The 15,775-nt window shown below is 43.6% G+C and overlaps 1 protein-coding gene across 3 annotated transcripts in view; it reads right to left on the bottom strand.

Annotated features, from left to right (window-relative positions):
• Nucleotides 1-15,775, bottom strand: part of Tmem232 (transmembrane protein 232) — a 239,260-nt gene that overhangs the window by 203,424 nt on the left and 20,061 nt on the right. The gene's annotated exons all lie outside the window — the stretch shown is intronic.

Here is a 15,775-nt window from a genome sequence, read left to right as displayed (position 1 = left end):
ATGTCAGTTCAGAACAGGGACTGTCATATAGCAGGCTTTCCACTGAATGCTGGTGACTGTTTGTAGACCATTATGCTTAGTGGGGTTTTTTGAGACAATGTGTTGGTATCTTTTCACATTTCTCGTCTTTTGGTCATTATGCTTTCTCATCTATACCTACTACCCGTCTTCTGTTTCCTTCTGAAAAATGCCTGAGCATGTTTTTATGGATGTATAAACAAAACCGGGGCACGCTATTCATGTTGAATGGAATATTTAATGCAAAAATTAAAGAAATAGGTTGATCACATTTTACCGAAACATTTTTCATTTCTAATATAACTGAATTCAAAAGCTAATCCTTCACATCATTTAGCAGTTAGACAGAAAACAGAGTCCACACAAACGGAATAACTGAGGGAATTCTTTCTAAAACCATGGATAGTTAGAAACAAGAGGATGTTCTTAGGGTCTAACAAGAAATGAATGGGTGAGATACTTCTCTCAGGACCAGACTGGAAGACAGCCACAGAACCAAAGACTGCGGGAGAACGGAGCTTAATTTTAAATGTGTCCTCTGGCTGAGGAGTGCCACCAGCTTGAGGCTGCCCTCTAAGAAGCCCGGAGACAGACTCCAGCCCCAGCTCCAGCCCCATCATCTGCCCGAGCTCTGGGTTAGCCAAGCCAAACTGGAGCAGAAGGCAGATGAATGGGAAGCGGGCCCTGAGGGGCGACAGGACAGTGTCTGGCACAAAATGGCTCACAAATGTAAAAGGTGGTCTCCTATTGCCGTCGCTCTGTGGCAAGGCTCTCTCCCAACCACCCGCGCCTTTGAGAACGCCGAAGCAAAGCCCAAGGTCAGCAGCCTTGCACAGCAACTTCGGATGATGTCATTCAGAATGAGTGTCATTCCATTTAGTGTAGAATGCGAGCGACTCGAAGCAGAATTAATAAGCTAGGAGTATATTTTATTTAATCTGCGAATGCTGACTCTCCATTTCTGATTTGACCCTTGGTAGCGCTGGAAACTGGATACATCAGGCACCGGTTTCTAAACTGGGTAAGCAGTGTTGGCCCTTCTCTTAAGTGGCTTTGGTTTGTTTGTTTTAATCAAATTGTCAGTACGAATTGGAAGGCATCAGTAAAGGAATTACTAGTGTTTCTGTTGTTGCGTTTTCAGCAGGACACTGTTGCATGGTGTGGTACTTTGAGATCAGTTTTTCTTAAGTTTTTTCAACTAAAATACCTTTTAATACTTTCAATGATTTTTAACTTACATAAAGTCTTGTTCTCACTCTAGCATAACTAGCAAAGTTTAAATACAATTTTTGATAAATTTGTTCTAATTACTCATGACAAATAAGCCTTTCCGGACTATTTCTGTCAAGAAAACACAAAGCAGTTGTGACCATGGCCACAGTCATATATCAAATAGCGTCGAGCATATTTTCAAAGATAAGGAACCAAAATAATTTTTTTCCTTTTCAAACAATGTTTAAGAGGTTAGGGATTTTTTACCCCAGACCGGACTTTAATTCATTATTTGGTTTAGTATGACCTTGAACTTCTGATCCTACATTCTCTACCTCCCAAGTGCTGGGATCACAGCAATGTGCCACCAGCCTGGCCCTGTGGTACTGGGGAATGAACTCATGCTTTCTGCACACTAGGCAACACGCCACCAGCTTTATCTGTGCGGGTGTATCATATCAAGGTTGACATTTTTAAACTACTATGACAAAAGGGTGTTCTTTCTGAATACATACTGTGTAAGGAAGAAATAAATATTACCCTTAAGTTTTAAAAACCAAAAGTTCAAAGCTGAAAGGATTGTGAAAGGAAGCATGAAGTTTAAAAGCCAGTGGAAAAACTCAAATCATGGTAGTATCTCTTAACTGGGCACTCCACTACTTAGCCTTTAGAATGAATTCTGTTTTGGAAGCAACAGTTAAGGACTGCATCAAGACTGTTTCCTTGTAAGAGGTTGATTCTACAGCACAGACATCAGTTCACAAAATGCTTTCCAATAACACCATGTTTCGGTGTATTTTAGCATTAGTTTACAATATAGGAACATTGTCATAGAACAAATAAAGCCAGTAAATGTCTCCATTGCAACTTGATAAATGCACATATTGCTAACACTGACAATTGATATGCTACATTGCAATTTTAGCATAATAGCTAGACAGGCAGAATTATTGGGGCCAACGAGATGAGTCAGAGGGTAGAGGTACTTGCTGCAAAGCCTGAAGACCTGAGTTGGATCCTCTGGTCCTATGTGGTAGAAAGAGAGAATCAGTTCTTGGAAGTTTTACTCTGAGCCCCCAAACATGCAATGGCATGCATAAACACACACACACATACACACACATACACACTCACATACAGACACACTCACATACAGACACATACACACACAGAGACACACACTCACACACACAGTCATACACACAGACACATAAACACACTCACACATACTCACACACACATACACACATAGTCACACACACTCAAACATACACAGACACATGCACACACAGACACACATACATATATACACACAGTCACACACACAGACACATAAACACACTCACACATACTCACACATACACACACAGTCACACACACACTCAAGCATACAGACACATACACACACAGACACACACATATATACACACAGTCATACACACAGACACACTCACACAAACACATACACACAGAGACACACACACAGTCACACACACTCAAACATACACAGACACATGCACACACACACACACACACACACACACACACACGCACGCACCCACTCACGTGCGCACAGAGTCACCATTCTAGAGGTGGTGAAACCGGGGTAAATGGAGCTGATAAATGAGGCAGACTAAAGTCTCATGCAATAGCCAACTTTATTCATGCATGAGACTGTTTGTTCTCTGAGGGTTAAGAGGAGTGCTGTCTAAAACAATAGCATCCATGCTCACCATTGCAGCATCCAGGTGGCTAACTGCGTTCTTCCTTGTGACCCAGGATTCTAGACAACTTCATCAACAACAACAACAACACCAAAAAAGCATTCCCCCAAATGGAAGGATGCATGTTTCTGTTTTTCAGTGTAAACCTTCAGTACCATAAAAAAGAAGAGTCACATGAGTAAAATATACAATCACTTAGGAAAAGCACATGACAGGCAAGCCTCACGTGGCAAACACACGTTTTTCCATAGAAGCACATAAACAATTAATAATTGATGGGGGAATGTCCTTCTGTATATAATGTGCTTCTCTTACTGATTGATGAATAAAACACTGTTTGGACAATGGAAGCAGGAAGATAGGAAGGAGTAGGAGACGAGGAGAATTCTGGAAAAGGTAGGCAGAGAGCAGTCACTCAAGGGAGACTAACGTAGCCACCAAAGGAGTAACAGGTCCAGGCATTCTCCAGCAAGCAGCGACCACGAGGAAATACATAGATTTATAGAAATGGGTTAATAATTAAGACAGAGCTAGTCAATAAGAATCCCTAGTCATTGGCCAACAGTTTAATAATTAATATAAGTCTTTGGGTGCTTACTATTTTGAGAGCAGTTTTAAGTTCACAAAAAGGAGAAGAAAAGATAGTATCTGGTAGGCATTCTTCTTCCAGACTTGTGCAGCCCGCCCCGCCCTCCATATCTCCTGCAAGAGAAGTGCCCTAGTTAAAACTGGTGACTCTACGTTGAAGCGTCATAGTCAGTCCACCGACCACACGCAAGTCCCTCGTGCACACTTTACCAGTCTGAACAGAGGTGTGATGACGGCCGTCTGCCCTCGTACCACACATAAGTTTGTTTCCTCTCTGCTGAACGTCCTTGCTCAGCCTGCTCACCGCCCTTCTCTCTCACCCTCTCACCTCCACCACTAAGATGGCCACGCTCTCTCTGAAGCTTTGTGCTGCCCAACTAGAGCCACACACAAGGGTCTCTCAGATGTGCTTCTTCCGGCCCATAGCTTTCAGTCAAGGTCTTCCTCACCCTTTCATGGCGTATGATGGCACTTTTCCTCTTTAGTGATGGATAGCCTCCTGCTATATGAATGCACAAGCTGCTCTATTTATGGGCACGGCACGTGTGTGCAGGCTTTTCCACAGACTTATATTTGGAACTCATATAGGTAAATACCAACGTGTGTGGCTGCTGGATTGCAAGTATACGGTGCATTTTGTTTTATAAGAAACTTCTAAGCTGTCTTCCAGTGTGACTGTACTAATTGTAATAATCAATTGATTATTTGCTAATCAATTGATGAGAGTCCCTGTTGTCCATAGTTGCATCAGTTTTTACACTGTCGGGGTCTGAGTTCTGGCTGATCTGGTAAGTGTGTAGTATAGTCATTGTTTTAATGGATTGCATCTCCATGACTACATGTCACTGGGTTGTCTTTATGCTTTATCATCCTCCTCGGTGAGGTGTCTGGGAAGGGTTCTGTCCCATTTCATACGTAGCTCTGCATTCTCTTAGTATTCAGTTATAAGACTTCTCCGTACGTGTCTCCTGGCATTCCTTATTGACTGTAACTTTTGGAAAATGGAAAACATTTTCTTCTGGTCCATGCTTGTCTCCTCCTGCAGAGTGGAATCTAAAAGTCATTGCATTGTTTTTGCTGCATATAAACTAAGTGATGAATCTTAGGTCACTAATCACTTTTTAAAGTGTGCTATTTAAGCAATAATTTAATCAAGCACACATATGCTAAAATGAACACACGGGACCATAGGCAGAGCAGAGACCTCCAAATGCCACAGGGACCTCCAAATGCCACGGGACTTTAGGGGACAGGTGAAGGAGACGAAACAGAATCACCTGGGCAGTTTTCAAAATCAACTCAATTGGTCTGCTCTTCCTTGAAGGTTGGCGGGAAGGGACTAAATGAGAAAGAGGGGTGGGGAGAAAGAGGTAAGGAAAGTGGGGAGCGGGAAGGGGTGGGGAGCAAGGGCAGCTTCCAACTATGCAGACGCTGACTCCAGCGGCAGAGAGGCTGGGAAGGTGTACAGCAGCTTATCAGGGCAGGAAATGGCAGAATGCTGCCCCTTGTTGACTGGAAGGGGCTTTTGGTCTGAAGGGGTGTAAAGGACCACATCTCCGTCCCCTGGGCTGTCCTCAAGAGGAGGGTCAGGGAAGCAGTCACGTGCCAATGAGCCTGGGAGCCTGGTCCCCGCACCGCTCTTTCCAGCCACCCCTCAAGCCTCGGTTTACTTGTAAAGTGGATGATGCTACCTAGGGAGGGCTGTGTGTACATTCAATGGGATGTGTTATGAACGGTGTGCACGTGTGATCTACAGAAGCCAGTACCGAGCTTTAACCCTGGCTCCACAGCAGGCTGCGTCTCAGACATTGTGCCAAGGACTCAGCTCCCAGATGTATCGTTTACCTCACACAGAGGTGAGGGTTAGCATGGCAGCTCTCGTTTTTGGGCCCCAAGTACCCACACGGAAAGACCATTCCTACTAGGAGGGTTTGCAGGGAGAGTGGGATAGGAGTGTGATCATGTGGCAGACAGGTATGAGATTCTAAAAGAAAGAATAGAATAAATTCTTAATTTAAAATGGAATCCGTGATCCTTCGGTTCACAGGGGCTGTTGGGTCCTGTGTCTAAAAGCAACTTTGTGAAACTAAATCAGAAACCTTGAAGTCAATAATAATAATAACAACAGAAAAAAATAAGCTTGAACACAGTCCCAAGGGAACGCACAGCTGCTTTGTACTTCTGAGTAGGGAGTGAAAGAAAGGGAGCTAGCTTTCCTTGTGACTCCAAAAGTAAACAGTGTCATGATTACATCCTCTTTGCCACCGAGGAAAAGGTGAGAGGAAGCCATCTGCACAGGTACAGACATTTTAAACAACACATATACTTGAAACAGGACTATACAGAGAACATGCAACCATTAGAGAGTGTATACTCTCTCCAAGTACAGTTTCCAAAGTGGTGACCACATTTGATTCCACAGCGAAGGCTTTAACAACCACAGAGCAGGGAATCTGCAGAGTACATTAGGTCCCTTGACATCAAAATACAACTAAGTTAAAAACAGTCCAAAACAATAAGTTAGCCCTCCATGTGTGGGGAAATAGAAATTGTAAATCATACGTAGATCAAAAATGAAATACCATCAAGACTTCTAGAATATTTAGCACCAAATGGCAATGCCGTCACGTGTGTGGCAAATGGCACTCCAGGAGAAGTATCAGAAAAGCCAGCTAAGATTAGGCAATATAATAAAGAGTGAAAAAGTAGCAAAATGTAGTCCATTAAACAACAAACATAAGTGATATATAGAAAACATATGAGAGATTTTATAAAAAGCCAATACACTCAAATAACATTCTTTAGGAAAATTGAGACTAAAGTTATAATGGAACTCTGCTTCTAACTCTGACAGCTAACTGTGACGACAACACCGCCTGACACACGTTGAGGTGTGGAACTACGGAACTCTCCTACAGCGCCGATGGGAATGGAAATAAGCTTTGATCACTTAGGAAACCGGCTTGTGTTTCTGAAAAGTTAATCAATAGCTCCACCATCATCCAGAAAACTCATCTCGAAAGAAATGAAAACCTTGTCACAAAAGAGTTGTGCAACGGTGTGTACAGCAGGGTGAATCGTATTAGTTCACTGGGAGTACGAAGAAACGACTGGCGGAATTTTCTAGATAGCGGTGTTGTTCTCACTGGTAATAAACTACTAGTGCATGGGCGGCGAGGCGTGAATCCCACAAACGCGGCACCGACAGCCGGCAACGCGACAGTCTGTGCTCGGCTCTGGTTCCGTGTCTGTCGCTGTGATGACACCCACACGAGAAGCAACTTCGGGGTGAACCCTGTGCTGGCTCACGGTTCCAGATCACAGTCCATCGCCGCTGCAAGACACAAGACCCTCACCCGGTAATAACAGATTCAAGAGGCTAGTAGACACCAGGAGTTTGGATTTGATCATTCTGAAGAAGCAGCATCAGCCGAGAGGAAAGGTAAAATCGGCTGACGTGGCCATTTGGTGTAAAACAGCGGTTGTTTATTATGCTTCCTGGAAAAAAAAAGAAATCTGCTCCCTTTTACTCAGGAGACGGCACTCCAGAGCGCCACACTCCTCCACTCACCTAGCACAGCCCTTCCCAAATGTCCTGTCCTCCTGGGACTCGCCCTCCCTTTTCTGAGATGAAGGTTCAGACCGGTTTGGACCATGACCCAATAATGCAGAGTACCTCTCCAACACTGGGCTGATGCACGAGTACCCAGGGTCTTTGTCGCCCTGGAGCAGGGGAAGCCTAATAAAAGTGGGGGCCGCAGAGTCAACATGGGTTGAAGTATGCATCGCTGACATAAAGAAAGTACAAAACAATAGATATTGGGCATATAAATCCACCAGCTGAGATTTATAGCTAACACACGCATTTTAATTTTATAAAATAAGCAGTTTTCCGGGAATATTAAGTATAAACACAATTAATATGAAATAGCCACAGTCATATTATTGAAACAAATGTTTTAAATAAAGATGATTGAGGAAGCCTTGGATGATATGGATAAAAAATGATTAAAATTTAAATAGCGACTTCTTTCATTCATGCCCTATCAATCACTTATGGATTCATTCGGGCAAATTGATATGAACTGATAGCGGGATAAAACCTTGCTCTGACACACTTAGTTAATATCTTAAATTGCTTTTACTCACCACAGGAAGCCATCGAAGCCTGGAAGCAAGCTGCTCATGTGATGAACGGCTCATGAATGAATTGCAAAATGAGCGTAACTGTCCGTGAATTCTTATAGAGGGCGTATGTTGTATGACAGTACATTTTATTTATTTTCAACCATTAGTACACAATATTAAATAAACATGCATACACAAACCAGAAGTAAAAATTACTTTTGATAGCATCCTATTTAGCGCCACCCAAGGGTATTCATATTGTTCACTTCAAGTGACTGTCATTAGGAAAGTCAATTTGGTAGACAAAGCAAAACGGCTAGTGGTGTCTGAGAGATTCCTACGCTTGAGAGAAACAAAGATGATTAACCTATGGGACCTTCCAGTAACAAATTACAACCCAGTGAAAAAGACAGGCCCTATAGCCGTGTGGCTACACTGGACGATGTGACTCTATGATTGCCCTGCAGGTAGTTTTAAGGGAAAAACTCCCAAGAGGAAAGAAAGCCACCCCACATCCTGAATGGTACACCAGCAACTAGAGAGTAGTCTACTGTGAATTTAGACTTACACCTTTCTCTTCCATTATTGTCTGTTTTGGTACTGAATTCTGTAATGTAAATATCATTATTTAGGGATCGAAGTATCTAGAATGTAATAAACTGCTAATTCTGTCTGAAACTACCTAGGATAGCATGGAGGCCTTTTAGTCATTCTCACTTTCGTTGTTTGACCATGCCTAAATAGAGGTCTGAAAGCCATTCCTTAAAAGGCAGAGGAGAAAAGAGGTTGGTCAAAGAAACAATGATGAGTATTTCCCTAAACTGAAGACACACAAAGCTTTGGTTTGAAAAGATCAAGATAAAAGCCAAACTACAAAGAATGAGTGCAAATGACCAGTGAGCAACTGGAATAATACGATTGCCTACAGAGAGAGACAACTGAATTACAGTCCTCTATGTGCCATGACTATCGGGACACTGGCTATAGAAACGTAAGAAGCTGTACGTGGTAGAATATCTGGATGCCATTGTGGTGGGGAAAAAAGTCTAGCTGACAAGGACATGGATGAGTTCATAGGGCAGCCAGCACTTTGTCCTGTTTCTGTGCCCTAGAACAATCGCCATCACTAAAGGAAGGAGAGCCTCAGGTGTTGAAGAGATCGAATACTAGCTGGCAAGTGTAGAGCTAAGGTAGCATAGGATAATTGTGATGGAGATTAGAAAAGGCTTCCGTGGGTACAGAGGATACACCGTTTATCTGCAGATCAACAACAAGGAAGTATAAACAGCCATAGAAGTCCTTCCGTACTAAAAATGACCTCTTCGTGCTGACGTGAAATCACGTAGACAATCTGGGATAGAAGAAGGGGGTAGACGATATTCTCGGCAGACAACCTCTCCTAGACGTCTTGTGAAAAGCAATGTCATGATTGCTAATCTTCGCTGTCCGTTTGACCGGAGTTAGGTCCACTGAGTAGACACTTACGGAGTGTCAGTGACGCCATCTCCATCGCAGTGTAACCAAAGAGGGGAGCCCCACCCTGCATGTGAGTGGAACCACACCACAGCTGGATACCTTAGACTGCATTAAAGAGGGGGAAAGAGCTGCAGAAATCGTCTGTCTCTGTTCAACGACCACGGACACCAAGTCATCAGCCGCATCACACCCTTGTGGCCGTGCCTTCCCCGCCACGATGAGCCGACTGTATCCTCTCTGACTGTGAGCCAAGGTAAGTACGTCCTTCTTTAAGGTACGTTCAACAGCAATGAGGTTTGTAACTAACACCCACAGCACGTGCGCAAACTCAATGCAACACTGTTGGCAGTGTCGTACAGCAATGGGATGTTATGCTAAATAAATAAAAGTATAAATGTTGACGAAGCTTGAGAATCCAAGAACAGGGCCGGTGAGACAGCTCCATCAGTAAAGTGTTTGCTTGTATAAGCACAAGGTTGTCAATCTGATGCCCCACCCCAAGCCTCAAATTCATGTCAAAAAGTTGGCGTGACGTGCGTGCGTGCGTGTTGTTCCGGAGCTGGGTAGGTGGAGACAGGAGAGTCCTTGGGCTCACTGACCAAGCGACACAGCCTTCTTGGAGAGCTCTGGGCTAATGGTAGACCGGTTCTCAAAACACTGCAGTGGAGGAGGCAGGAAGAGCTGGGCAAGCAGGAAGTTTGCTGTAAGATTGTGTCTCTTAGTAGCTACACCCAGAAAGTCTTACCAACATGACTGCCCAAACATTCGGTGAAAAGGACAATGACATACAAAGTGCATGGGGGAGACTCAGAAGGCATCAACATGACACAAAGATCTACAGGCAACTAGGGAATCCTAAAAGTTGGGGAAATAGTCTTCTCCAGGGAGTAGCACAGATAGTTACCCAATACCAAACGATTAGCTCTGAAAACACAAACAAATAACATACAGACTAAGCAGGTTATATTCAGAATATATACATGTGTCACATGTATACATGTAACAAAAATTAATGAAAAAAGGACATAAATTTCAAAGAAGGCAAGAAGGGAGATTTGGAGAAAGGAAAACGAATGGAAAATGACATGGTGTATAACGTCAAAAGTAAAAAAAAAATATACATATATAAACAAATACAAAGATACAGAGCCCAAGGAGGGACACCTGAGGTTGACCTCTGGTGCACACACACACACACACACACACACACACACACACACACACGCGCGCGCGCGCGCACGCGCGCGCAAAATAACTACAAAAGGTCTCAGGCTATTTTTAGTCCCTCTGAAAGCATTTACTGCTTTGTCTGACCTAAGGTCCTTGTGACTATCAAAACCATTACAATGTATTCTTAGCAAACCACTAGCTTTCACCCATCCACAGGCCAAGAATGTAACCAGATAGCATCCGAACATTGCAATAGAGTTTTCCCCACTCAGCTATAACTGTACCTGTGATTCTCCAACAACGTGTTTGGTAAATGCCTTGATCTACGGCTGCCTTTGCTCTGTAACTAGTAAGATTTCAAGTAACCCCTTCTCTGATGGAACATGATGTTTGGCAGCCTCGGCCGCAGCTCCTGGACCATGGTCACCCACATTTGCATTAAGAAGAAACCGCCATTTATTCTCTTAGAGGCAAGAACTGTGTTTTGGTGTTACCACTCATATACATAGGTCTGTATCTTAATTTTAATCTGTGAATGTTTAAAGCTTTATAGATTGTTTTTCTTAAAACTAAGAAGCACCTGAATATTCCAGTCTGTAATGATCTCATTATTTCATTTCCCAGGTCATTTCTATTTAAATCAGCTGAAATAACATACTTATATATTGCTACAACTCAGTGTGAATCTGCACATATTTTCTTGCAAATGTATTCATGCATTTAAATTTAGAGCTATCCCACACAGATTCCATGAGGGATATTCTGTAAATACCTTTTAAAAAGTTAGAACTATTTGGGATTTTAAATATCTAAGGCCCAAATTTTTAAATAAGAACTGTGTCTATACTTATATTTTGTTTTTGTTTTTTAAGATTTATTTATTATGTATATAATGTTCTGCCTGCATGTATGCCTGCACACCAGAAGAGGGCACCAGATCTCATTACAGATGGTTGTGAGCCACCATGTGGTTGCTGGGAATTGAACTCAGGACCTCTGCAAGAGCAGCCAGTGCCCTTAACTGCTGAGCCATCTCTCCAGCCCCTACATTTTGTTTTAATATGGCCTCTTCCTTCAAGCATGACATGACCATTCTCCCGTTGTCGCACTGGAGTACAAACAACCCTGGCCCAGTAGCCACGAAATAAAAAAGCGCAATGATGAATGATGGCCAGCTCCGCAGTGATGGGTGGCTGACAATTCCTGATGGAAGGAAACGGAGATCGCAGCCTTGTCTCCTCCTGACCCCAGCAACTGCAAAGGATCTTGGGAGATCCTACAGTACAGAAAGTGGACAGTTACAGGAAAGGGATCTTTATGCTGCAGAGGTCCCTTCCATAATGGAGTGGGACTTCACACAATGAAGCTATTTTGTGTCACCCATGTGTTAGTATACCTTGCCGATGCACACTCCTATAAGCAATCGAAATAAAATCATTGCTTCTCCAGTTGGGCTTGGGTGGAATCATCTCACAGGAATAAATCAACACTGTTCACATTTCCCCCCAGGAAATGTTACGCAGCAGATTCTTACAAAGATATTTTTTAAACAAAACGCATTTTTGAGAAGAAATATACAGGCTACGGTCCAGCTAGCTACTCCAGTAACGGCTGGCTATGAATGGAAAGCCCAAGAATCCAGTAGTTGCTCAGTCCATGAGTCTGGATGTCTCAGCTGGTCTTCAGTATGTATGTGCCGGAACCCTGGCTCTAATGCCAGCGAAGGAATGGACTTGCCAGCCAGGACTACAGCAAGCAGGTAAAAAGCAAAAGCTTCCTTCTTGCACGTCCTTACATGGGCTCCCGGGTGAAGGTGTGGCCTGGATTAGAACTGGATTAAAGCTCTGGGTTGAAGGCACATCTTCCCACTTGAGAGAAAGCAGAAATCCCTCACAGGTGTGCCCTCTGCTATGGGGCTTGAGTCAATCCCAGGTGGAGTCAAGTTGTCCAGAATGACCGTCACATTGTCTGAACGCTTGTGTGAACCAGCGCCCCCTTCCTGTGCCCCGTGGTACATCGTTAACTTTGCAGTTTCTTTCAGCGCGTTTCCTCTATGTGTCTCAGTGCGAGTACCGCAGCATTCATCCAGCAGTGCTCACTGATGCTCTGGAGCAAGTTTGGGATGTTTTAATCTCTGGATTGGGTGGCAGGGGTGTTTTTGGATTTCCCCTGCTTCTTTCTCTTCTCCCTAGAATTCTCATTGGATAAATGTAAATACGCTGAAAGGGCTCCACTTTGCAATTCGGGTCATTGTTCATCTCTCTCCAGCTCCTCTCTTGTTCTTTGGACTACGCACTCGCTGTCAGTCTGCAACGACACTGACTCTGATACTTAACTCACTGTTAGCTTTTCCAACAGCCTTTTTTGGTTTTCAGACTTTCAAGTCCAATTTTTTTCATTTATTCCAATGGTTGAGTATGTGTATATGTGTGTGTGTGTGTAAGTGTGTGTGTGTTTCTGGCTTTATTGGTATTCTACATTTCGCAAGGTTGCTTGAGTTCTTCCATGATTTCTTTAAATATGGTTTCCATTAGTTCTCTGAAAATACCTGCTAGGTTCTTCACAGGTTTGAGCTGCTAATCCTGACATCTTGTCCCTTGTAAGGAAACTATACTCACTTTTCCCTCCTGTATTAAGTTGTATTTTCCTGATTCCTTGTGTGATTTAAATATATATTGAAAACTGACCCTTTGGGGCAATACATTATAGCAATTATGGTTACAGATTCTCTTTCTCCACATCTAGAGGTTTTTCTTCTTTGTCTGGATGTGTGTACCACTGCCTGGGTGTGTGCCTTGGAGTGTGCCTATCTGTATGTGACCGTGCCTGAGTGTGTGGGCCTGTGTGTATGTATGCATGTGTACATGTGCCTGAGTGTGTGTACATGTGCCTAGGTGTGTGCGCATGTGCCTGGGTGTGTGTGCCTGTGCCTGGGTGTGTGTGCCTGTGCCTGAGTGTGTGGGCCTGTGGGGGGGTTCATGTGTGTGTGTGCGCATGTGGGGGGTGCATGTGTGTGTGTGTGCGTGTGTGTGTGTGTGTGTGTGCGCGCATGTATGTGTATATGTGTGTATGTGCCTGAGTGTGTGTACATGTGCCTGGGGGTGTGTGTGTGTGCCTTGGCTAAGCTGTTTAACCTTTTCCCTCTCTGTGTGAGGCCTTTGGCACCACTGTGCAGAAAGCACAGCCATGGGCATGCACACAGCATCCGGGGTAGCAGTGGGTTTGGCTGGCTCTCTTTAACTGTCTTTCCTTTCCCTCTCTATTGAACTGTGTGCCTCACTCTGTGTTAGTGGGTTTGGCTGGCTCTCTTTAACTGTCTTTCCTTTCCCTCTCTATTGAACTCTGTGCCTCACTCTGTGTTAGTGGGTTTGGCTGGCTCTCTTTAACTGTCTTTCCTTTCCCTCTCTATTGAACTCTGTGCCTCACTCTGTGTTAGAGACAATGCATTAGTCTCCAGTAATTATCAGATGATCATTTTATTACTTTAAAAAAATTCTACAGAACAAATTGCTCAGAAAAAATGATTGATGGAGTTTGTTTCCTGCAGCTCTGATAAAAACAAAAACAAATGGGGGGGACTTGTTTCCACTTAGAGGACACAGTCCAGTACTGAGGACAGTCAAAGTAGGAACTCCATCAGGAGCTTGGAGCAGAAAACATAAAGAAACATGGCTTGCTAGCTGGCTCACAAACTCATCATGCTTAGCAAGCTTTCTTACACAGCCCAAGACCACCTACCTGCCTAGGGAATGGTCCCACCAGCAGTGGGCTGGTTCCTCCTACATCAATCAATAACCAAACAGTCCTCAACAATCTGACAGATGCAACCCCTCGATCGAGACTCCCTTCTCACATAAGTTCAGATGTGCCATGCTGACAGTTGAAGCCAATTAGGACACTGATCCAATTAAATTTGTGGATAGGTTGTTTAAGGACAGTTTTTATGGTTTGCTCTGATGCTTCCATTTCCTAGCTATTATGAGTAGAGCAGCAATGAACATAAATGGCCATTTATCACCAGGCGGTGGTGGCACACGCCTTTAATACCAGCACTTGGAAGGCAGAGGCAGGAGAATCCCTGTAAATTCCGTGAAAGCCAGAGCTACACAGAGAAACCCTGTTTCAAAAAAAGAAAGGAAGGAAAGAAAAAAGGCACAGCAATAAATGACCAGGTTATCTCTGAAGCAGGATACAAAGTTCTTTTTTATAAGCCTAAAAGTGGTATCTTTGAGTTTCTATTGCTGCAATGAAACACCATGGCCGAAAACCCAGTTGGAAAGGAAAAGATTTACTTGGCTTATCCTTCAGCATTGCTGTTCATCACTGAAGGAAGTCAGCACAGGAACTCAAGCAGGGCAGGATCCCAGAGGCGGGAGCTGATGCAGAGGCCATGGAGGGGAGCCGCTCACCGGCCTGATCATCATGACTTGCGGCACCATTTGGTCTGGGTAAGAAATGAAGTTAGTTCCTTTAACAAAAGTGTTCCATATCTTCACGTGTCTTGATGCTTTCTCCCTGGGTCATGCCCCCAAGGCATTACTGTAACAACGGAGGTGCAAAGTGGCTTCTGGCCGCCTTGACTTGCCTCTCAGGTTGAAATGTTGTGATGAGCTGGAGTGAGGGACGCTTGGGGCAACGGGTTCTGTACTGGAAGAACGTTGAGTCTCATTTCCGTGGGTCGGTGGAGTGCAAACAAGAGGTTCTCCGCCACATCGTCAGAATGTGACATCTAACTCAGACTGGAGGACGGAAATACTAGCAAACTGCCCTCGGTGGTCGATATGCCAGTTTCGACCAGGAAGGAACTCCAGGAAAGGCGGTTGTGCTGACATGTAGTGACGCTCACTGTAGTTCAGCTTAGGGGAGATAAATACCGGCTCTGGTACATCTTTCTATGGAAGTTCAGTATCCGCATCGGTGCCCATCCTTGTGATTAGTGTATTTTGCTTTAGTAGATTCACTGATTTTTTTTTCTGAATTAACATTTGCCCAGCTTTCTTTCAATTACATTTATTGCTTCCAAACTGCATCAGGTTAAGTCAGTTTCTGGCCTACAAGACCAGCTCAGTGCTCCTACTAACAACCCAACACTCTGTGCGAGTGTCTGCTCAATAATTGATGCCTTCTTATTTATAAAAGTTTCCAGGATGAGTTCCCAAAACAAATAGATGCAGGAGTAAATCAAATTTTAAATAGGCAAAAGCTAGGTAAGAGAGTGAAACAGGATAAGGAAATAAGGTAAAGATGGAGCTAGATAAGATTGTGCCATAAAATCATATTTATTCATTTTGCCAGGGGTATACGACAAGTATGTCTTAAAAATAATGCTTAAAGCCACAATTTACCATGTTTAGAAGCTTAAAATCTAATGGCTAGCGGGAGAAGGAGTTACTCCTGGTAAAGTTACAAGACATCTTCCCCAAAGCCACCATAAAAAAGACAGACTCTAATGGAATGAA

Source organism: Mesocricetus auratus, unplaced genomic scaffold, assembly GCF_017639785.1.
Source record: "Mesocricetus auratus isolate SY011 unplaced genomic scaffold, BCM_Maur_2.0 Super-Scaffold_100010, whole genome shotgun sequence".
In the NCBI taxonomy this organism is placed as follows: domain Eukaryota; kingdom Metazoa; phylum Chordata; class Mammalia; order Rodentia; family Cricetidae; genus Mesocricetus; species Mesocricetus auratus.
Note: the sequence above shows the minus strand (reverse complement) of the source record. Positions and strands in the feature narration are given on the sequence as shown.